General features: G+C 33.3%; 1 protein-coding gene across 2 annotated transcripts in view; it reads left to right on the forward strand.

The window, feature by feature from the left end:
* LOC149072875 (synaptotagmin-1-like) overlaps positions 1-23945 on the forward strand; it is a 170810-nt gene that overhangs the window by 133520 nt on the left and 13345 nt on the right. The window lies entirely within an intron of this gene.

A 23945-nucleotide genomic window follows, 5' to 3' on the forward strand; every position in this document is an offset into this window, starting at 1 on the left:
GATGTGGATGAGCGTTGTCGTCCACGAACAGGAACCGAGGGCCAACTGCGCCCCTAAAAAGTCGAACATAGGGCTCTAAGATCTCTTTATACCTCCTAGCAGTCACGGGCTCTGTGCCAAACACATGGAGGGGTGTGCGGCCGTCCAACATGATGCCTGCCCAGACCATGACACCTCCACCACCATAGTGGTCCATTTCCCTGATGTGGGAGGGATGGTATCGGGTACCAGGCTCTCTCCAGATTAGGATACTTCGAGAATCAGTGTCCAGGCTGAATCTCGACTCATCTGTGAAGAGCACGGTGCTCGACTAAATCCTGGTCCAAGGCTGATGTTGTCTGCACCATGCTAAACGCGCTCTCTTGTGTGCTGCAGTTAGCGGGACGTAAACAGTGGGTCTTCTGGCATAAAGCCCTCTCTCATGAAGCCTTCGGGCAACAGTAAACCGTGAAACTCGAGTTCCAGTGGCAGCATGCAGCTCACGTGAAAGCCGTGATGCTGTAGCAGTCCTGTGGTGCCGCGCTGAAAGTGCCAGATAACGATTCTCATTGGCCATCGTGGCTCTTCGACGACCTTGTCCAGGTCTTCTCGATATAGGATCCAGTGTCCTGAAACTGTTCGAGCTCTGTAGCCACCTGCACTTGTGATTGCATTGCCCTGCCTCCAATCTACCGACGATTCTCCATCTCATTCCGTCATCCATACGCTTGTGGCTACTCATTTCACCTGATAGCTTTTATAAAATTTGCCACACTCTTGCGAGAAACGCAGCGAATGTCACCGAGGAGTACGAGCACACGAATCGTGGAAAATGCCTCGTGGTCACAGCTCCGCCCACACGCACGTGTACACTTACGTATTCGACACTGAATATTTGCATACTTCTTCGGTGGCATTATTAGTAGCTTTGGTTCAGTATTTTTTTGTGAAAATAGACACAATGTGCAAATTCTCTTAATTTTGCACACAAGTGTATTAGTTATTATTGTTGAATATTATTTTCATAATACGTATAATATTCATCATAATCTAGTATAATACTCAAAATATTCGTCAATAAAAAATCTAGTACAATGTAATAATAATAATAATAATCAAGAATAGAGTTGACCATTCACCAATAATTTGTTATAATAAATGAAACCTTCACGAATAATGTACTGCATTAGTTAAAATATTCATGAATAATATAGTGTAATAATCAAAATATTCATGAATAATCTAGTGTAATAATCAAAATATTCATGAATAATCTAGTGTAATAATCAAAATATTCATGAATAATCTAGTGTAATAATCAAAATATTCATGAATAATCTAGTGTAATAATCAAAATATTCATCAGTAATATTTAGAATATTCATCAACAGTATTTAAAATAGCCATCAACAATATTTGAAATAACCATCAACAACATTTAACATATCCATAAAAAATATTTAAAATATCAATCGACATTTCTAGTTTATAAAAACTAAAATAATAAAGTTAAAATAGTAAAATATTCATCAATAGTCTAGTATAGTATGTAAAATACTCAGCAATATCCTAATATAATACTTAAAATCTCTCTCAAAAACATTTAAAATATCCATCGACATTCTAGTTTAATATATTTAAAATATTCATCTCTCTCAATATAACCTAATATTCAAAATATCTATCAATAATTTAGTATAATATTTAAGAGAGAGAGAGAGAGATATTCACACATTCTAGTATAATATTATATATTTTAAATATTATCAGGAATAATATTTAAAATATTCTTAATCTAATATAATATTTAAAAAATATTCTTAATCTAATATAATATTTAAAAAATATTCTTAATCTAATGTAATATTTAAAAAATATTCTTAATCTAATATAATATTTAAAAAATATTCTTAATCTAATATAATATTTAAAAAATATTCTTAATCTAATATAATATTTATAATACCCATCAATAATCTAATGCTGTGTAATGCTTTATATATTCAGTTGATATCTCTAATATAATACTCAGTTAAAATACAGGTTAAATTCTGGTAATACCATAGAAAAAAATCGAGATAGCTCAAAATGAGCTTTTTCCTTTCTCTCAAATATTTCGGAGGGAATCCATATATATATATATACACTCGTATCATATATTCCCAATAAAATCGGGAAAACCGAGCATGAAATCGACGATGAAATGGACGCAACAGGGCTATCTCGTATCTTTTACATATATATATATATGAGGACAACAAATCGGTGTCACCAAAGAATTTCACAGTAATAAAAATTCCACACACACAAAAAAAAACAATATATGTATAGTATGTGCGTATATATATTGCCCTTTGAAGGATTCAGCGAATGGGGAGAGAGCGCGAGTCTCCAAAAACGGTTACTATGGTAACTAAGTTAAATTTGGAGAATCCCCAGATTTCCCGCAAAACCTGGGGGCCTCCCCGCACATACACACACACACGCATACACACGCATACACACACAGATATTGACTTGACGCGATCTTAACGTTTATAAGATAGTAGAATTACTAAAATGGCTCGTGGCAACGAAAAGACGCTCCTCCTCCTTCTCAGCTCCGGGAATCCCATCCCATAATACATACTATATTAGCGCAACAAGTTGTCTCTTTCTCGAATCCCTAATCCCGGGCCCCCGCAAATTAACCTTTATAACCGGATCAAGGTGTGCGTGTGAGTGTCTCAATAGGTCAACGGCCTGAAGGTATGGTCTCGTGAAATATTTGTTTTAATTTGGATGTTTAAATTTTATAATGTAATTATTTAGAGAATTCTTTTCGATCTAATTTCGTTAATGAGGCGAATTTTAATATATTCATCGATTTTTTTTTTCCCGCGAAACATTTCGATTAAGATTATTATTTTATTTGAATGCGCAGATTAGTTCATTTGAATATTTAAGACTTTCTATAAGTTTTTTTGTTATATAATTTAATTTTGCATTATTTATTATTATTGATGAATTTTTTGCTGTTTTTAATGAAATGTTCGTGTAGTATTAGAAATGTTCTCTCATTAGATTTGTTTTTTAATTATGTTTTTACATGAGCTTTGTTGAAGAGAATTGGTTCTTTTTTTAGTATGAAGAGGAATATTGAACAAAAATTTGATTATTGCTCAAGGAATTATCTTAATCTCGTTAATAATTACGATCAATAAATTATCTCACTTTTATGAGCGTTGTTGGAAAAGTAAAAATTAGTTTGCGAATATTTTTAGTGTTTTTTTTCCATTAATATAAGAATGAATTGAAATTTATATATTGGCAACAATTAATTGGTTATTGATCGAAAAATTATTATTTTATTGATTAATCGTGATTATTCCATCATTGCACTTAATAAAGTATCATTCTCGGAAAATTATTCCATATCGATTCCGAGTAATATCCTACCATATTATTGATATGGCATCATTTGTTACCATTCCGCCACGTCGACAACAATGGGCTGACTTATTTAAATATCCAGGATTATCTGAATATTTTAATTTTTTATTATAATTCAATTTCGCAATATTTATTGATATCGATGGAATAATTTTTAATAAAACTATAATATTAAAAATATTCTCTAATTCTTTATTTTTTTTAATTATCTTTTTTATATGAGTTTTGTCAAAAAAAATTATATTTTTTGTTAACTTAAAACATTATTACATGGGATATTGTTACATTGGAAACAATAATTGATTATTGACCAAAAAACTATTATTTTATTCATTGAACTCATAAATATTTAGGATTAATAAATTGTCTCATTCTTATGAGCTTTCAGAAAAGTTGTTTTTTCATTAATTTGAGACTCATGTGACATCGATAATTAATTTATTATCGATAAAAACTTACTATTTTATTGATTAATCGCAATTATTTCATTATTGCGTTTAATAAAGCATCTCTCGGAAAATGATTCCACATCTATTCCGAGTAACATCCTACCATAATATGGCTTCTTTCTCTAACATTCCGACACGTCGGCAACAATGAATTGAGTTATTTAAATATCCGACATTATCCGAATATTTATAATTTTTTTAATTGTAATTCAATTTGGCAATATTTACTATTATCGATGGAAATTGTTGTATAATATAAATATATTGTTTATTTAATCGAATTTATTCAATTATCTCATTTTTATGAGCTTTGATGAAAAGATTTTTTTTATTAGTCTGAAAATTACTCTACATGGAATACCGAGCAAAAATTTATTGATTATTCTGAAAAAAATTATTATTTTATTGTTTAATCTCATGAATATATATGTTTAAAAATTATCTAATTTTTATGGGTTTTGTAGGAAAGTAAAAATTAATGTTTCTCATTAATTTGAGAAACATTTGACACTGATACATTGGTAGCAAATAAATGATTATTGATCAAAAAATATTATTTTATTGTTTAATCACGATTATTTCATCATTTTCCTTAACAAAGCGTCGTTGTGGTAAAATTATTTCATATTTACGGCGAGTAATATCCCAACATATTATCGATATGGCTTCATTTGTTACCATTCCGTCACGCCGACAACAATGTACTGACTTATTTAAATATTCGACATTATCTGAATATTTTAATTTTTTATTATAATTCGATTTCGCAGTATTTATTATTATCGATGGATTAATTTTTAATAAAATTGTATAGTATAAAAAATATTCTCCAATTGTTTATTTTTTTAGTTATCTTTTTTGTGGGCTTTGTTAAAAAGAATTTTTTTTCATCAATTTGAGAAGTATGACATGAACTATTGATACAATGAACAGTAATTGATTGATCAAAAATTATTATTTTATTGATTAATCTCATTAATATTTTGGATGAATAAAATGTCTCATTCTTATGAGGTTTTAGAAAAGTAAGAGTTCTTTTTTTTTTCATTAATTTGAGAATCATTTGACATTGATAATTAATTGCTAATTGATCAGAACTTACTAATTTATTGATTAATCCCGATTATTTTCTAATTGCGCTTAATAAAGCGTCGTTGTCAGAAAATTATTGCATATCTATTGCGAGTAATATCTCACCATATTATCGATATGGCTTCCTTTGTTAGTATTCCGACACGTCCACAACAATGAGTTGACTTATTTAAATATTCGAGAGATTATCTGAATATTTTAATTTTTTATGATTCACCATTTCGCATTATTTATTATTTTTTATTCATTTCATTATTTATTATATTAAGTCATGTTTTTCGTGAATTTGAGAGCTCTCTATGAATGAAATATTTTACAGAAAGTTAATTGATGACTGATCAGAAAATTATTTTACTGATTGATCTCATTGAGTATTGATCATAAATATTATTCTTATGAGCTGTGTATAAACGTAAGAATTGTTTTTAATTAATTTCAGAATCATTCGACAGTTATAATTAATTTATTATTGATCAAAACTTATTATCTTATTGACTAATCACAACTGTCTCATAATTGCGCTTAATAAAGCATCGTTCTCGGTAAATTACTGCATATCTATTGCGAGTTATATCCTACCATGTTATCGATACGGCTTCCTTTGTTGGCATTCCGCCACGTCGACAACAATGAACTGACTAGGAATGCGACCATTTGCTATTTACAACGTTTTAGCGTCGTAATAAGCTGTCCCATTCCAGGGGCTTCTCGAACTACTGTGGACAAATAATTGTAGTTTGGCACTTCGTCGTATATACATTATTGTATTTTCATTTCCTTTAACGATTGATGTAAGAGCTTCAGTCATTGTTGAACGTACATAATTAATTTCTATATATTGCAACGTGAAAGCATGATAGCCATTATTGAATGTGTTGATAGAGAAGATTATTAAAATATTCTATTGAATGGTGAAATTTTAGCCATATTGAGTACATTGAAAATATGATGCAAATAAATAATGATACAATTCTACGAAATAATGTGGAATTTTTAATGTCGGTCATTCCAAAAAATTAAAATTTAGTAATTTTTGTTATTTAATAGTTTCATATTTTATTTTAACAGTTTAATTACGAACGCGTGACTTTCAAATATTTAGTTCTTTGATATTTATAATGATTTATTTCTAACATTATTTAATGGTTGTCTATGTCCAAGTCTATGTCCCTCTGTAGGTATGGTCTCCAAAACCTTACAGCATACTCCAGTCCAGGGCGAACTAAGCCTCGAAAAAGCGCAAGAATGACTTTGGGAGAACGCGAAGAGACCTTTGTGAGAATGAAATCGAGCATTCTATTCGCTTTTTTGACCACCGCTGAACAATGTTCAGAAAATCTAAGCCGCTCGTCAATGAGAATTCCCAATTAGAAATGTTGCTTGACCTCGCCAAAATTATGACGAATGCGTACTGAAATTCATGCTAAAGGCGATGCAATGAAGTATTAGAGTGCATGACTTTTTTTTTGGCCGGGCGGTGTATCAAGAAAAATACAAACTCTGTGTATTGAAACAATTTTTTTTAAACGAGCCACCAATTCATATGTGCTAGAGAATTGATTTTTCTCATTTACTTACTTTTCTAACTCAAGTCTATGTACTGCATTTTCGTTAAACGTGCAGCTGTAGAAGGATTTATTTCATGCAATATTAATGAAGAAAATGCGCTTGAATGTTCGATGTGTAAACGGCAATAACACTCACCGAGTATCCGTCGGTTTCGAAGTTACCATTTTTGGTCAGATGAGCTGTTTCTTCTGTTTTACGGATAAAGCACCTACGTAGGTATGACCAGATGCCAAGGATTCGGCACAAGGTGAACAAAGTGAACACTGCCACAGCACCGGCTCCTATCATGCCGAGACCTATGGCCCATTTGTGCATGGCAGATTACAAGATGTCTCACGCCAGATTCTGCAAGAACATGTATATATATAAAGTTAAAATCACACTTTTTTGATAAAATTAAAAATATTTTACAGTTCTTTAGTTCTATTATTTCTGTAATATTTTAGGTTAATATATTTAGATTATAATTGACATTCATATTTACTTGAACATTATTATTTTTTTCATCTACCTCGTTGGGCAATTTATTTGAGTCAAAACTTGTACAGTAATACCCCGAAGTTGCTGATAGGTGGGACCTTCAATAAGCAAGTAAATCAAATTCTCGTGGTACAATTTTGCATACAAATACAAGGCCACAACAAGTAAAATGCTCACCGAGGTGACTGAGAAAAGAATGTCCGTAGCAAATATGGATGTCATATATTTCTAGAATACAGCAACCCTATTGAAAATGTGATTATAAAACTAAAAACTATATATACATGATAAAATATTATACAAAAAACATAAAAACATTCATGGTTATCTTCTTTTAAGTATGGATAGCTTCTCGACTTACACCAACATGTTTATCGTATTTCTTTTTAAACATGTCAATTTACTACCTCCGGAGTTAAGCTATTCCATTTATTATCAACCCTATTAGAGAAAAATTCCCTGCGACACCATAACCTAGCATTGTCTCTTACCAAACGATACTGGTGTCCCCTTGTAAAAGCAGTTGATTGACGGTGAATTAATAAATCATGGTCCCTACCATTGAAAATTTTGAACTCTTCGATCATATCTCCCCGACATCTGAGTTCATCCAATGTAAACGTATTCAAAAAACGAAGTCTTTGTTCATAACTCAAGCTGCGTGTGACAAGGAGCACACGCGTAGCTCTTCTCTGCACCCCTTCAACCAAGTCCATGTCCCTCCGTAGATATGGTTTCCAAAACCTTACAGCATACTCCAGTCCAGGACGAACTAAGCCTCGGAAAAGTGGAAGAATTGCTTTTGGAGAACGCGAAGAGATCTTTCTGAAAATGAAACCAAGCATTCTATTCGCTTTTTTGACCACCGCTGAACAATGTTCAGAAAACCTAAGCCGCTCGTCAATGAGAATTCCCAAATCGGTGACCCTAGTTGCATCCGGGATAATGACACCATTCAACTCGTAAGAGAACCGTGGGTTGTTCGAACCAAAATGAGCGACCATGCACTTGTCAACGCTAAACGTCATGCTCCATTCATTTGCTCATGCTGCAATTCTATCAAGTGCGTCTGGAGCAACTCCCTATCGCTTTGATTCCCAACTACCCCCATTAACTTCACGTCATTGGCGAATTTGGTAACAATCCCATTGATACCCTGATCGAGTTTATCGATAAAAAGTGAAAAAAATATGGTGTCCAGGATACTTCCTTGAGGAACTCCACTAGTGACGCCTATCCAATCAGAGAATTCCCCGTTCACCATAACCCGTTGTGACATATCTCTCAACCACGATTCTACCCAATTCAGCAAGTTGCCCCCAATCCCAATCTCGTGTAAACGCTTCAAGAGTTTACCATGTTGGACCCGTTCGAATGCCTCTGGAAATCAAGGTAAACATGTAAATTTTTTCCCTTACCCAAAGCCTTAGTCACATTATCATAGAAGCAAAGAAGGTTAGTTATACATGACTTCCCCTTCCCGAACCCATGCTGATTATCCGACAATACACTATTCTCGTCTTGCCACTCCACCAATTGCTTTTTGATAATAATTTCCAAAATTTTCGAGAGGGAGCTCGTTAAACTCACTGGACGATAACTGGGCACAGCCTCTCTACGACCCTTTTTAAATACCGGAACAACATAAGCAAACTTCCAATCCCTTGGGACGATACCCTCAGCAACACTACTCCTGTCAATCTGCGCGACCGGTAGCAACAATTTATTAGCACATTCCCTGAAGACCCTTGGATAGATATCATATGGTTCTAGTGCTTTGCTCGCACATATATTTTTCAGAAGATTTAAGACCTCTGTATCTTCCACTTGAATATCGTTGAGGATTTTATTACACCATGCAACACCCGTACATTGAATATCATTTTCTGTATTAAAAACGGACACAAAAAGTCATTGTAAGCACTACACATGTCTACACATTGCCTTACACCCTTATACCCTCCTACCGAGAGGGTGAAACTGTCACCTTACAACCTTATTGATGTATCTAAAAAATGATTTTTGTACAGAACCAATGTTATCTGCAAACCTAGATTCAACTACCTTTTTACTATCCCTTATCGTTTTCTTCAACGTCCTTCTTTTATCAGTAAAAAATGACAGGTCACTTCGTCCACTTTTATACTCTCTGAATGCTCTTTTCCTTTCAAGATAGAGGTTACTCACGCTATCCGTGAACCATACGGGTTGCGATGTACAAACACACTTTTTTCGAACAAAGGGAATGACGTCGTGCAAAACAGAAGATTGCTTCGTACTAAATTCTTCTCGTTGACTTACCACCCCGACTGATTCCAACCGATCTTTAAAAACATCTGCTAACCTTTCTCTCAAAACATCAAAGTTAGTTCTCCGAAAATAAGTAACCAGTCTTTTGTTATCAACCTTTCCCGAAGAAAAGTTACAGAGAAAACTAACGACACGATGATCACTCAAGAAAACTCGTCCCCCACCGAAACATATTCAACAAGATCCTCGGAACTAGTAAGAATTAAATCCAAAATAGCAGTACCCCTAGTGGCTTCTGATACAAAAAATTATCGAGCACCAACTTAAAAAAGCCTCTTTAATATTGATCTCTAGCTGAAAGGTTCGCCCAATCTATACCCGGGTAATTGAAATCCCCTAGTATTACAATCCTCTTACGCTTACACATGTAGCAAATTTCATCATGAAGTTTGGCGATGGAGTTTGGATCCCTATTTCTGTGGATTGCAACAAACTCCAACAATAAGTTTATGACATCTTTTGTTTTCAAGCTCAACCCATATAGTTTCAATATCACTTCTCTTCACGTTACACTCTCTAGCCTTCAAACATGATTTCAATACACATATATCAACACTCCACCCCTTTTCCTATCCGATCTATTTCTTAAAAAAGTGTCGTATCCTGAGATGTGTAAGAAAGATTCATCTCCATCGTTTGCCCAAGATTCTGTAATGGCTACAAGATCCAGGCCCTCAACAGCTATCATAGTTTCTAAAAAATCGTTCTTATTACCCAAGCTCCTGGCATTTATTAGCACACATTTTAATTTGCCCTGTGATTTAGTGTCAATCGAGAAGCCATCCAAGTCAGAGGTGGGTAATTCCCCGTCAATGCTGTTATTATTATCATTTACTAACCCGCATTGCCGACTACGTGGTCTGGAAGTAAAAAACCTGACCTAAGCCTATCGTAAACCTCCCAGACCCCCTCCTATTCAGATGAATCCCATCCCAACGACGCCACCTATTGGTAAATGTCCTTCAGGCCTAAATTGGCCTGCGACACCTGTCCAATCAGAGAATCCCCCCCCCCCCCGTTTCGGCCTATTTTTTATAACCACGTTTCTATCCAATTCAGCAAGTCGCCCTCAATTCTAATCTTGCGTAAATGTAATGTTAGTCATTCCGAAAAGCTTTAAATTTTAGAACTGGAACTACGAGCTGATGATTTTAGATGATGATGCTTTATCGTTAGTTATTTGATATTTCCAATAATTAGCCTTCAACATTATTTAATAATGTATATATATATAATTTTAAATATTTTGATACTAAAAATATGCTGCCAAAAATAAGTAAATAATGATATAACCGTGAAAGAATGAATTGGATTGGAATTTAATGTCAGTCATTCCGAAAATTTTAAAATTTTATTACTGGAGTTCTCTCTCTCTCTCTCTCTCTCTCTGAGTGAGATGACTCTTAAAAATATTTAGTTATTTGATATTTATAACATCCTTTAATAATGTAATTTCGAATGTATGGATATTAAAAATACGATACAAAAAATAATAAATAATGATGCAGTTCCATGAAAAAATCTTGACTATATCTGAGTTGAATTGGAATTTAATTTCACATAGTCATTCCAAAATAAAAATTCCAAGTTTAGCACACTTGTACTACGAAATGATGATATTAAATTATTAGTTATGTTTTTATAATAATTTACTTATACATTGTTTGATGGTGTAACTTTTAATATACTAGATATAGAAAATATGGAAAAATAAATAGTCACTAGATTCACCCCGACTTACGCAACCCCAATTTACTCGAGAGATTTTATATTTAAATACTTCGTTCTTGAATTCAGCACGTTTCGTAAGCGTTATTGGATTCTAGCTGAGATGGAAACAATGTTTTCATTTTGATGTTATTATGAAATTAAAATATATTGTCCATTTGACCAGAGCACCACATTTAGCCAAGCGGTGCTGATTTTTAAGATGTAAAAGTAGGAAACCGTGGAAGCAGCTCAAGATATAAACTTTGACAGAGATTTTAAAAATCGGTTTCGAACTTACAACCATTTGGATACATTAATTCGGAGACCTTCCATTTTTGAAGAATGGTTTGGTCACCATTTAATACGTTGAGTTCAAAATGATGCTATTTAAAATTTATTCTTAATGCACCCACCCGGTCGCTCATTTTCCAAGTAATTTCAACACTTGACTTCATACAAAGCAACAAAAACTTGGAACAAAAAAAATTACCCTGCTTCAGCGCTAGAAGCACCTATCTTTCAATGGACCAAAGTGTTACCAAACATTGCACTACATATGACTATCGTTTATAGAGAGGGTTGGAGCAATTAAAAAATATTAATGACATTTTTTTTAATTACATGTAGGAAAACCTGTACTTTGATTACAAATTTTTTTTCGAAAAGACTAGTGTTTTTCAGAAACATTGGTTCCAATTAACCACTACTTAAGGCAGTGGTTCTCAACCTTTGGAAGACCGCGGCCCGGTAGGATTCTTTTTTTTGAGTGGAGGCCCAATCATAAGCACGATTAATGGAAAACGAACGGGGATATATATGAAGTGATGAATCACTCACGGCCCAGTTTGACTCTTGCCAGGGCCCGGCGGTTGAGAAACACCTTCTTAAGGGGTCTTTTAACAGACTACTTAAGCTTTTTTTGATACATACGAAAGTTTTTACCGTGTTAAAAGCGCGTAACTCCGGGGTATTACTGCACAGTCAAACCTTGTTAGTGCGTCACCCGGGTAACGTGTCACTCCACTTACCGGATCACTTTTTGGAAATCCCATTTGTTCTCTATAAGGTTCTAATGGTATTAAACTCCTGATAGATAAATGCGTCACCGCACTCCGCTTAAGGAGTCGGTTTTGTGAAAACATCCTTTCGAAAATTACCACTCAAATCGGAGAGAAACTCTTCCTACAATAAACAGAAGTTCGACGTTCACCCTTATGTCAAAAATCTACCTAGCAGTTCAAACGGAAAAACCCATTTCCTCCTCCCCCACTTTCATTGCAGGCTCGTTGACAGATTCTTTTAGTATTGGGCTATTTATTACTGTATTTGGGAATGGTTCAGCGGGAATTTTTTCTTTTTCCTTGGCGAGTTGCGGTTCTTGGTCAATTTTGCTGAAAAAGTGTCCGTGGCGAAAATTCGCCGTTGTTTTGTTTTTGGCTGGACGATTGTCGAGCACCTGTAACCCTAGGTACTACTTTACTAACTCCGGTCATATATCGCCATACGGAAGTTTCCAACCAGTGGAGTTGAGTGGGATTTGAACACGAAATCTAATTTGTGGTCGCCCCACGCTCGTTCTATGCTCGGATTCAAACCCGTGGACCTAGACGGCAACTTAATAAAACGAGCATCTTACCACTGCGCCACTCAGACGCTTGCTTGCCCTACTCTGTCTGAATATTCTCCAAATTTTTTTTAAAAAAAGTTCGTTTACTTTTAAACACAAAGCAGCAGTATAGTGGAAAAATGTGAAAAATCGGCCTATTAAGAATATTTGCATCAGAACTGGAAAGCCCAACAGACAGAGACTTCCAATTGCTATCCCTGGAGAAAAAAAACATCGCTTCTCAACTACCCCAATTCCATACAAACAAAACTCACCCATGTGTTTTTCAATGAAAAATAATGAAATATTTTTTCCGAACTCGTAAAGAATATACTTTATTTTCATTTATATATTCCGAAGGAATTATACTGCGATACAGGATGACAATTCTTTGGTTTCCATAAATATGAGGAAAAATTTGTGAATTTTTATACATGAAAAAAAGTAACATTTTTTTTTATTCAAATGCATGTGATTATGTAGCGCAAAAATAAGAATAATAATGATAATATAATTCTATGGAAGAATCTGGATTTAAGTGGAATTTAATGTCGGTCATTCCGGAAAATAAAAATTTTAGAATTTTATTGCTGGAATTATTGGCTTAGGAGTCTTGAATCGCTAGTTATTTGATATTTATAATAATTTATTTATAACATGATTACACGGAAATCTGTAAAAATAAAGATTCTATCTGGGATTGAATAAAGCGCTCTACCAAAACAAGAACGAAATTAGAATTTTTTTGAACCACCATTCAAAAACATCAATTTTGAGCCGACGGAATTGAATTGAAAATCCTAAGAGGGCGTCAATTTCACTCTATATATAGTGAGAGTTTTACATTTATTTTGCATTTAAAAATGCAAATAAATAAATCTTCCATTTTTCATCTTCTTAAAAGTACTTCGGAATTTTCAAAATTAAAACTGTTTTCGTCATTTTTAAGAAACTAAGAAAACTTCATATGTGGCCCCAACAAATTTTTAACCATTTTTGACCCCCCTCCCCCTCTTCCGTCAGCAAAATTTTAACCATTTTTGATCCCCCTCCCCCTCTTCCGTCAGCAAAAGTCAGCAAAACTCTGACATCCCCTTCCCCCTTGTAAGCAAAATTTCTACCTCCTAGCGCATATCAGTGGGATCAGAGACGTACGCGGGGGAGGGGGGCATAGGAGAGCTCGTGCACCCCCCCCCCCCCCCAGACTAAAATTTATTTTTTAAATGTAAAAATTATTTTTAAAAAAATTAAAATTTCCGAAGAAAATACCTTTATATGTGTTATTATAATCAATTTCTGTTAATTTCAATGCTAATTGAATTCTGAGAACTCAAAATTTGTTTTTACGAAATTCATTGTGACCCACCCTGGCTCACGGGCCAAATGTGGCCCTGGGGTTATCTGATGAGGCCAGCCCCCTCCCCCAAATCCAATTTTATAAAAATGAACTAAGCGGCACATTTTACAGGTCACTTAGTGACCAGTGGCACAATTCCAGAGCAATTAAATTTCAATATCATAAGTTACGCGGATCATAGAAAAATAGTTATCTATCAAAATCAAACAACTCTCAAAATCAAAGCGGAATCTGATATTTCAATAATTTCACACAAACCGATTAAAATACAATAAACTAACTCTTAGTCTAAAGAAAACCGAATTCATTTATTTTCAATAATACTCAACTAAAAACATAGAACCTATCACAATCCGGTGCCATACAAATGACTGCCCTCGGGAACATTTTGCTTGCGAACAAATTTCAGAAACGGATATGAATCTAATTATCTGGATATTATCTTCAATAGAAACAGAGAACCTATCATAATCCGGTGTCATATAAATGACTGCCCTCGGGAACATTGTGCCTGTGTGTGTGGGAACGAATTCCAGAAACGCGGATGAATCTAATTATCTGGGTTATTATCTTCAATTAAAACATTAAATGGAAATCCCAAGTTGTAGCAATACGTACTAAATTAAAATTTATCACCATCACAGAATCAATACATTAAAAAATATTGTCTTCCCAGTCTTTCTTCGATCAATTTATTTCGCTTGGGTACTTACTGCCAGTTATACAATATGTTATCACAGTTTGGGGTGGTGACTACGAGACTAATGTTAACGTGGTTAGAAGGTCTTTGCAAAAAGTAATCAACAATGTATCCCAAAAAATTTCCATGATCCAGGACTGCAATAATGACTATAGATTTAAATACTCAGAGAAACTTCACCTTTATATAAAACAGTATTATTTATCCAGAAAAACCCTGCATGGTTCTACATAAAACAAACAGTGAGACAAACAAGACGAACAGGAATCCAATACGAAGTGATAAAACCAAATAAAACCATAATACAGAAACAGTTTTTATGCATCGCACCTAAAGAATAAATGATATAAAATTCGAAAAATGTATTAAAAAATTTAAACGATTACTAATTAATTGATATCACAATCAAATCTCTTGAGTAACAAGTAGAATGCAATCTGTCTTTCTTATTCTTATTTTTTTGGGGATCTTATATTTGACTGTATTTGTGTTTTTTTTTGTAATCTGATCAATTTCAATAAGCATGAAAAATTTATAGTTGCAAATTAATGACATCAATTTCTCAATTGCAAGCATAGCGAATACTAACTTTTATGTACTCAAGTCAAGATTTTATGGGTAGTGTTTTTTACCTGGTTGGTCTGTTGTCAAGTATTATGAATTAATGAACCCTGAACGGATCGTATGATCCTTTGGGTTAATATTGGAATGCAATGTGTTTTTTTCTTTGTGTGTTTGTGTTCTGTATTGATGTGTAAATTAAATTTCAAATTTCAAAAAAAAATTTAAGCGGCCCGTGGCACATTTTCAGATCATTGAAGTAGGCCCATGGCACATTTTCAGATCATTGAAGTAGGCCCATGGCACATTTTCAGATCATTGAAGTAGGCCCATGGCACATTTTCAGATCTGGACCGCGCGACACATTCAGAGATCCCTTGAGTGGCATGTGTCATAGTTTTAGAGCAAATAAGCCCCCCCCCCCCAGTACGGTTCTACATCCCTCAAGTTACCGGCATCACATTCCCAGATTACTTAAGTGATCCGCGGCACAGTTCCACAGCACTTAAGCGGCCCGCACACATTTCCAGATCACTTGGATCCGCGAAACATTTAGAGATCACTAAAGTGGCTCTGTAGGGGGACTTATCAATAGGGAGAATGTTAGTTCAGGTCCCCACAAACTAGTGAGATATTTTCTCGCGCGTTTCAATTCTTGTCACACTCAGTAAAGATACCATTAAGAATATTCCATATTTTTATAAAGGAGGGTTGATGACGTAAGCATCATTCAAACCCCCCCCCCCATCGGTGCTGACGTAATAATTCAATGACCCCTATGGAGTTAAATAATGATGTGAAAAATATCATTTTTCACGTCATTATTTATCTTTATCGGTAATATCCGGTAAATATTGTAACTGATTAAGCTTTTATCATCTAGAAGTGAATATAAAATCAGATTTGATTCCGAAATGTTTTAAAAAATGAACGCACATTAGTTTTCAATATCAACACACTTAGTTGCTTTAATCATTACTATTCCATAAATTTATGCAAATTCTCTATTATGAATATTTTAATACTTGTTATCACGACAAATTCTTGTTTAAGAAAACTGTTCAATTATTTGTTTTTGAATTATTAGAAGGCCGAGTTAAATTATTTAAAGTAAAATAAATCCCAGAGCGAGTCTTAAATATTTTATCATTTAGTTTTTATTCGATTTTAAAACTTAGATATGTATGTCTTTGATTTTATTAAAATATTTATTACATCCGTGTCACGATTTCTCCACAGCATATTACAGATTCAACATCTTCGGAAATGATCGCAAAGTATTTTTATGTTTTTATTAAATTTGATTGTTTTATTTGTAATTTTAATTAATCGTTACCATTCTATAAATTTAATTTCCATTTTCTCTAAGTAACGTTGATTCTCCAAAACAAATACTTCATTAGACTATTAATATTAGGGTCATTCTTGGGCTTCTATTTTTCGGTCTTAGACTGGTCTAATTTGACAGGTCTGAATTTTCGAATATCGGAAATGACACGGGTGCGTCTGTTGCTATTCTAAATTAGTTTTTTTTTTTGAGTATTTCTTGATTTAATCATCCAAACAGGTTGCCAAACCCAAAAAACCGTAAACCGGGGTAACTTTAGGACAAGCATTATAAGGATAAGCATAACTTAAAGACAAGCATTATAAGGATAAGCATAACTTAAAGACAAGCATTATAAGGATAAGCGTAACTTAAGGATAAGCATTATAAGGAATAAGCGTAACTTAAGGATAAGCGTAACTTAAGGATAAGCGTAACTTAAGGATAAGCGTAACTTAAGGATAAGCGTAACTTAAGGATAAGCATTATAAGGATAAGCATTATAAGGATAAGCATTATAAGGATAAGCATTATAAGGATAAGCATAACTTAAGACAAGCATATTTGCAATTATGTGGCGTGCTGAGTTTTCGTGTTAACTGTCATGAACTTGATCTAGAATTTTGTTCCCAACAGTTGGTAGAATGCACTGAAATACTTAAATATATATTCTGAGTGACGATAATGATTTTTGGAGACTTGTTTCTTCTGTTTAGTGATTATCATAACTTTATAAAACCTCTTAAAAATTTGATTTTCCAAAATCTTATGTCAAATGAAAACAAAGAAGACAGTAATTATTCAATTCTAATTTTATTATTAATTTGCTGCTTGAATGGTTTTTGAATGTTAATTAGGTAATTTTTTAAGCAATAAAATTTAAACATATCGCATTTGATTGAACGATCAATTTCAAAACGATTTTTTTTTTTTCGTTTTTTTTCTGACCTTTTTCGTTTTTTTTCTGACCTTTTTCGTTTGTTGACCTTTTTTTCGTTTGGTCTGACCTTTAAATCCAAAGTTAACTGCATGCAGATGACAGGAAAATATTGGAAGTGGTCAAACGAACTTTGACGTCACAAACTTTGGTACCCTGCTACGAATTTCATAAAAGAAATTCCTGTACAGAAAAAAGTTAAAGGTGATTTATCTTCAGTCGACATGAAGGAATGGGTTTAATTTAATGTTAATTAATTAATATTTCCACAATTTTCACTTATTCTTGTGTTTCCAATAAAACGTCGTAAATCTAAGTGAAGAATTTTCAATCTTTTACAACTTCCAATCACGTGTATTTAAAAAAAAGTAGCTTAAAACTTAAAAAAAAATTTTAAGAAACGAACTAAAAAAATGACCTTGTTTCATTGTTAAAGCTCTTCCTGTAGAATTTCTACAGGCTAGTATTTGGAGTAACAATCAGACAAGAGTACTAATGGGGCTTTCAGAGTAGAAAAGAAAGCATATCCTAAAATTACCCAGAATTCCAAACAACGGAACTTTGTCTCTCCCTATTTATTTCATAACTGGTGCACTATTGGTGCACGCAAATTTTATAAAAAAAACACATTTTCAAATTTTTCAATACGATGAAATTTTCTGCGTCTGTGATCGTGTTTTTGCCCTACCTGCACTAGAAGAATGTTTAACATATTTTAATAATTTTAATATAAAATGTGGCGGGTATCGTATATATTAAAATTAACGTATTAGGGGCCTAATTTGTTTTCCGAGTTTTTCAGGCAGATTTTTTTTTATAAATAGGCTCGTTCTAGTGTATGAAACACAACATTAGCGTTAGAGATTAGTATATTATTAAATATTTCAATAAAAATCGCATGGCACTAAGGTGGTGTCTTTTGCTGGTGGAATTAGGCTAGTTATGCAAACCTGCAACACATGAGAAAGACAGTCTGTCGCCCTATGAATGGTGGGAGTCCGAAACCTTTCAATCAATGGGCCCTTCTTGCCCTGAGTTTAGGATAAAAATAGCATTATCTTTCAATCCGTTTTCTTACATGATGGAAAGTGATGAAAAGAAAGGAGCAATAACTAAGAAGGTGAAACAAATGGAAAAAGTAACAAAGCCTGAGACCACTGCCGTATTTACAGGGGGTTAGCGGGCTATAGCCTTTTGCGGCAAGTTCAGAGGAGCAGCAAATTTGAAAAATGAATGGCCTAAAAAATTAGTGGAATGGGAGATGGGTGGCAAAATTTGTATAACCCTAAATAAATCCACCTCTGCCGGGACAATAAGGGACTAGGTCAGTGAGTGATCAAAAGAGTGACCTGGAGAGTTTGCAAGCACAATGAGTGAGCAAAAGATTTACTTCGAGAGTGATCAAGCATGCGAATGACTAAATATCTAAAAAGAGTTACCGACATAGCGAAGGACCAGGTTAGTGAGAGTGGCCTAGAGCATGTCCGACCATGTGAATGACCAAAACAGTGTGAAAGCATGTGAATGACTAAAAGAGTGATTTCGAGAGTGTGAGAGCATGGGAGTGACCAAAAGAGTGACTTAGAGACACAGGTGTACTTGCAGTAGCAGAAAGAGGCCAAGCGAGAATGGTCATACATAGCACAAGGAGGCAAATTCAAGGAAAGAGTGGTCAATAAAATTAGACTAGAATGGGACAAGGGCGGCAAAATTAATGTAGCCCACAGGTGGCAAAACCATAAATCCACCTCTGCCTAAGACGTGTGTTTTTGTGTTTTTGTGCGCAAAAAAAACCCCCATTTGTAATAAAAAACAGTTATTGTGTGTGAGATGTAGATATATTAAAACAAATAAAAAAATTACCTAAAGATTCGTTTCTGAAAAACAGGGCTCGTAGTGCTTCATTAACCCCTTCCCTCTCGTGCCCGTCAAAATAACGGGCTGTGGTTTCGCTCTCCATTTCTAGTGCCCGTGATATTTCCGGGCTGGAATATTCAAAGTAACGCACCGAAAAGATTAAAAACAATCCATTTCTTATACCCGGAAAATTTTTTATTTCTTATTTTACATGCCAGACTATTTATAATGTTATCTACTGTCCATACAAATGACATGGTACAGTGCCATAGCAAAGTTGTGAAAAAAAACCTACAGTTGTAACAGATTACAACAAAAATATGGGAGCAGTAGATATTGTAGACCAATATCTTGGAGATTACTTTATTGCTCGAAAAAGGGGAAAGAAATACTATAAGAAAATATTTTTTTCATCTGTTATATCAAACTATTTTTTGAATTCCTATCTTTTTTACAAAAAACAAGGTATGGGGAAAATCCTATTTTATGTATCGTTTGTCTTTAGTAGATGAACTTATTGAAACGTATCGGTCATCAGACACTATTCCAAAAAGAGACCGGCCAATCTTCGAGGATAACCCTAACCGAGAAGAGATGTAGGAAGGAAACTCGGTACTATACTGTCCAGATCGTTGGATCGTCCATAATCGTTGGACTTTGCATCTCATGCTCTGAAATTTATCACACAAGAAAAAATTATTGGTATTTATTTGTATTATGTGTAAGTTTCATAAAATTTTCTTTTAATGTTTAAAACATATATTTTTTTTAATTTTTTCCTACATACTGGAAAACCAACATTCAGTCACAATAACCCTGATTGTTGGTTTCTCCTGAAAATTTAAATTTTCTTGATTTCAAGCTAAAAAAAATTCAAAAAATTAAAAATGAATACATATATTGTTCATACACTTATTTTTATACAATTTTCTTGAATAAAAAAAAATGGGAACTTTTATTACTGTTGAAATTTATTACTCTTGAAAACTAAATGGACACTTTTATTACTGTTTTCTTGAAAATTATGCGATTTTTAAAGGGGGTTAATACCTTAGGCATAAATAATACCTTCAATAATAAACAGAGGGCTTCAATAATACCTTCCACATATATCGTTTGTGAATCGAGACGCATTAAGTTCTAAAATAATATCTTATAATTCTGTGCCGATTTCAAAATGGAATTATTCTAAACTGTTTAAATACATCGGAAAAGAGCGAGCTCACCAATTACTGCACTTAAAGCGTTCCTAGCAACCAATTCTTATAATCATAAATAAACCGTATACGTCTTATAACTATTTCTTTTATATATAAATAACGAAGCTAAAAAATTATAAAATTTTAAGTCAATCCAATACGGTAAACGGTGCGTGTGGTGATAATCGATCATTCAAACTTTTTAACAAGCTTTTCAAAATCCCAGGCAGAAAATTAATTCAAGGAAAATCCCTCGATTCCAAGAAATGTTTGGGAAATAAAAATGGATTATATCGTGATAGTATATTCGGTGAATTTCACATATATTTTTATGGTTTATTATTTTGTTGCGCCAAGCAGCAAGAAAAAGGGAGAACCAATTTTCCCGGAACCAACGACTAAGACCAAACGGAAAGGAACCAATTATCACCTAAACGAGATTTCCTCGCTTTCAAAATCCACCAGAGTGGTGAATTTCTGCGCTGATTCTTAATAAGAGATCTAATTATTACGCTGTAATTTTTTTTCCCCCCATGGTCTTTTATTTTATACAAAAGATAAAATGCGCTATCATTATTATTATTATAAACCCCATCGACAAATATTTTTCATCGATGGAATCTTAATGAAATAAGTTGGGGAAAAAATGAATAAGTAAATTATTGGAAAGGGGGGATTTTTATATATTTTTAATCTAATTTTTAGTATTATGCCATTAGCTTTTTCTCAGAATTCTATTATCTTATATTCTACTAAGGTACATTTAGGGTTAATGCTATCTAAAATAATAAGAAATTGTTGTCTCGAATGGTGATTAAAAGGAAATAGAGTTTCTGAAGAAATATTGACTATAAATTGAATTTTTTGCTGTAGAAATGAGAGAGTTCAACTTTTAAACAAAAAAGAAATGTTTCACATTTTCTATTTTCTAATTTTATGTATCGATATTTCTTTTTCTGATTAATGTTTATCTTTTTTCCGTATGTTTTGGCTCTATTAGCGTGAAAAAAATCTCCTTTGAGCTACGGCGTGAGTTTTTGAGTTTGTTAGTTCAAAAAAAAATCACTTTTTTTCCTAAAAAATTATAATTACTGTAGTTTCGGGTAAGTAATTTTAATTAATAGGGGATATATGGAAAAACAATTATTGAACAAAATTAGGTAACACCTAGTTCCCTATAAGCCGCAATTAATTTTTATTGGACTACAGGGATACAAAAAAATTGTATAAAACTCTATATCGTACGTTTAATTCACTTTTTTTTAGAATTTCATACTATCGCTGATAAAACATTAGACATTATCCGGCGTGGAAAATTTTCATAAAAATTCATTAGAATCCTTCAATGAAAAAAAAATTGGATAGGCCATGGCTATATGAATAAACCAAAAGTGTTAAAAATTAAATTAAAAAGCTACATATGTCACAACTTTATTACGGAAAATTACAGTAATCAATTTCGAAAGGAATTATTTTGCATAAAATACTATATTGTTTTAGAACTTTTTTTAACTGAAAAAGCTGTTATTAACATGTTTTTTTCAATGGCAAAATCAGTGTTGTTACCAGTCAACTTCATTCTTGTTAGTAACTGGATCGTTGCTCGCATTATCTGGTGTTAGTTCTTTGTAAAGCCAATTTTATTCTATTTGATATATTTTCGAGCCTATTTATCACATTCTCATACTTTGCAACCTTTTTGTGGTAAGGTTTTGCTATATGCTGCCTGTCAGGAAAAAGTAGCTCCTGGTCTTACGTTCTTGATCTAAACTTGAAACACCCAGTTTCATTGTTGAATTACTCGAAAACAAGCTTGAATCTACGTAATTCTTGTACTAACCTAAAGTACGGTAGAGTAGACTCTCCATAATCCGGCCGTGTGCTAGTCCGGCCCGTCCAGTAATCTGGTGTCTTCACGCGATTTCTTTTGAGAGTAGAAGAAAATATGTCTATATGCAAGGAGGTTTAAAAAATTTATATAACCCTTTGTAGCTCAAGCTACATCTAAATCAGTGTTTCTCAACCGTTATTCGCCGATGTTCTCTCCTCCTGGCCATGAACTAACTAATAGGCCTTTCCGAGAATGATGGTATTTTCTAATTGCATTCCATTTTGCTTGGCAGTTAGCTGCAAACAAGAATGCCAAAATGCAAAACAGCTATATAAATTGCTAAATAAAAAATTGCTAAAATAACCAGCTAAATAAAAAACAGCTGCAAAACAGCTTGGTAAATTTCGTTGATGTGTGTTGCGCTATCTAAACTATTTATATCGGATTTTTTTATGCGTTATGTCAATTTTTGTTATGATACAGCACCATCTGTGAGTGAAATTGATAAATTGAAATTGAAATTAAAATTGATTTATTTTTTAATTTATCAAAAAAAAAGTCTATGCACTCAAGTATTTTAATGCAAATTGCACATTTATTCAATTGGTTGATTTTTTTTTACAAATTTTTAAAGTTTCATGAACTTTTCGCCCACCCTGTACTATGATAAACACCACCATATAAACATTCACATCTTCAATTAATTACCATATAATGTCACACATAACATCTCACATATACTCTCTGTTCATAATATTAAAAAAAATTTCCATGAAATACATTTCAACTCACCGCTATTAGAAACATTTCAGCTATAATTGACGAATATAATCTCGTTAGCTAAATGTTTTTTTGATGATTTTTCGAATTTCCCGGTATTTAGTAATTCAATTAAGCATATTTTTATCGATAATATATAAGTCAACCTATATATAACTCAAACACCCCAAAAATTCCAGTGACTATTTCGCAATAACCTTTTAAATCATTTTTTGAACCAGAAAAACCACTTTTGAAACAATATCCCATCAGCAGTAATGAATTTATTCGGTAATACTGCAGCAAATGGAGAGAGATCAATTGTTGCCTAATATTACTCTATCATTTTCAAAATAAGTGGTATACTGGCGTAATTTTTGTATTTTGTCTATTGCGGAAAAATACAGCCAACGGGCTTTGGAAGGCTAATATGGAAGTATTTCTTGCCGAAAATTGGATTTTAAGTAAATTCAAAATATTAAGTTTCATGCAAGAACTGTCAAATTCATTTTGCGTTCGTAATTTTCGAAAGCCAGGATTCGATTCTCTTTGTCTCTTATGTAGTAGCCCAATGAGGTAATAATGCAACAGGGTGGCGCTCATGCTTCCAGCGTATAAAAAACCCCGAGTAACTTGCAATCTTTATGGCAGTCTGGTGATTCACTCGTACGTGATGGATGCATCATCTTGGAAGATCAGGGAAGTGCACTGGAAAAAATTTCTGGGAGTTTCTGTAAGATATTAATTCTGAGATTTCATTTTTGCAGCTCTATAATTTATCTTTGGATGC

Source organism: Pholcus phalangioides, unplaced genomic scaffold (genome assembly GCF_987345545.1).
Source record: "Pholcus phalangioides strain wild (caught in Gottingen) unplaced genomic scaffold, Ppha-v1.0 ptg000017l_1, whole genome shotgun sequence".
NCBI lineage: Eukaryota > Metazoa > Arthropoda > Arachnida > Araneae > Pholcidae > Pholcus > Pholcus phalangioides.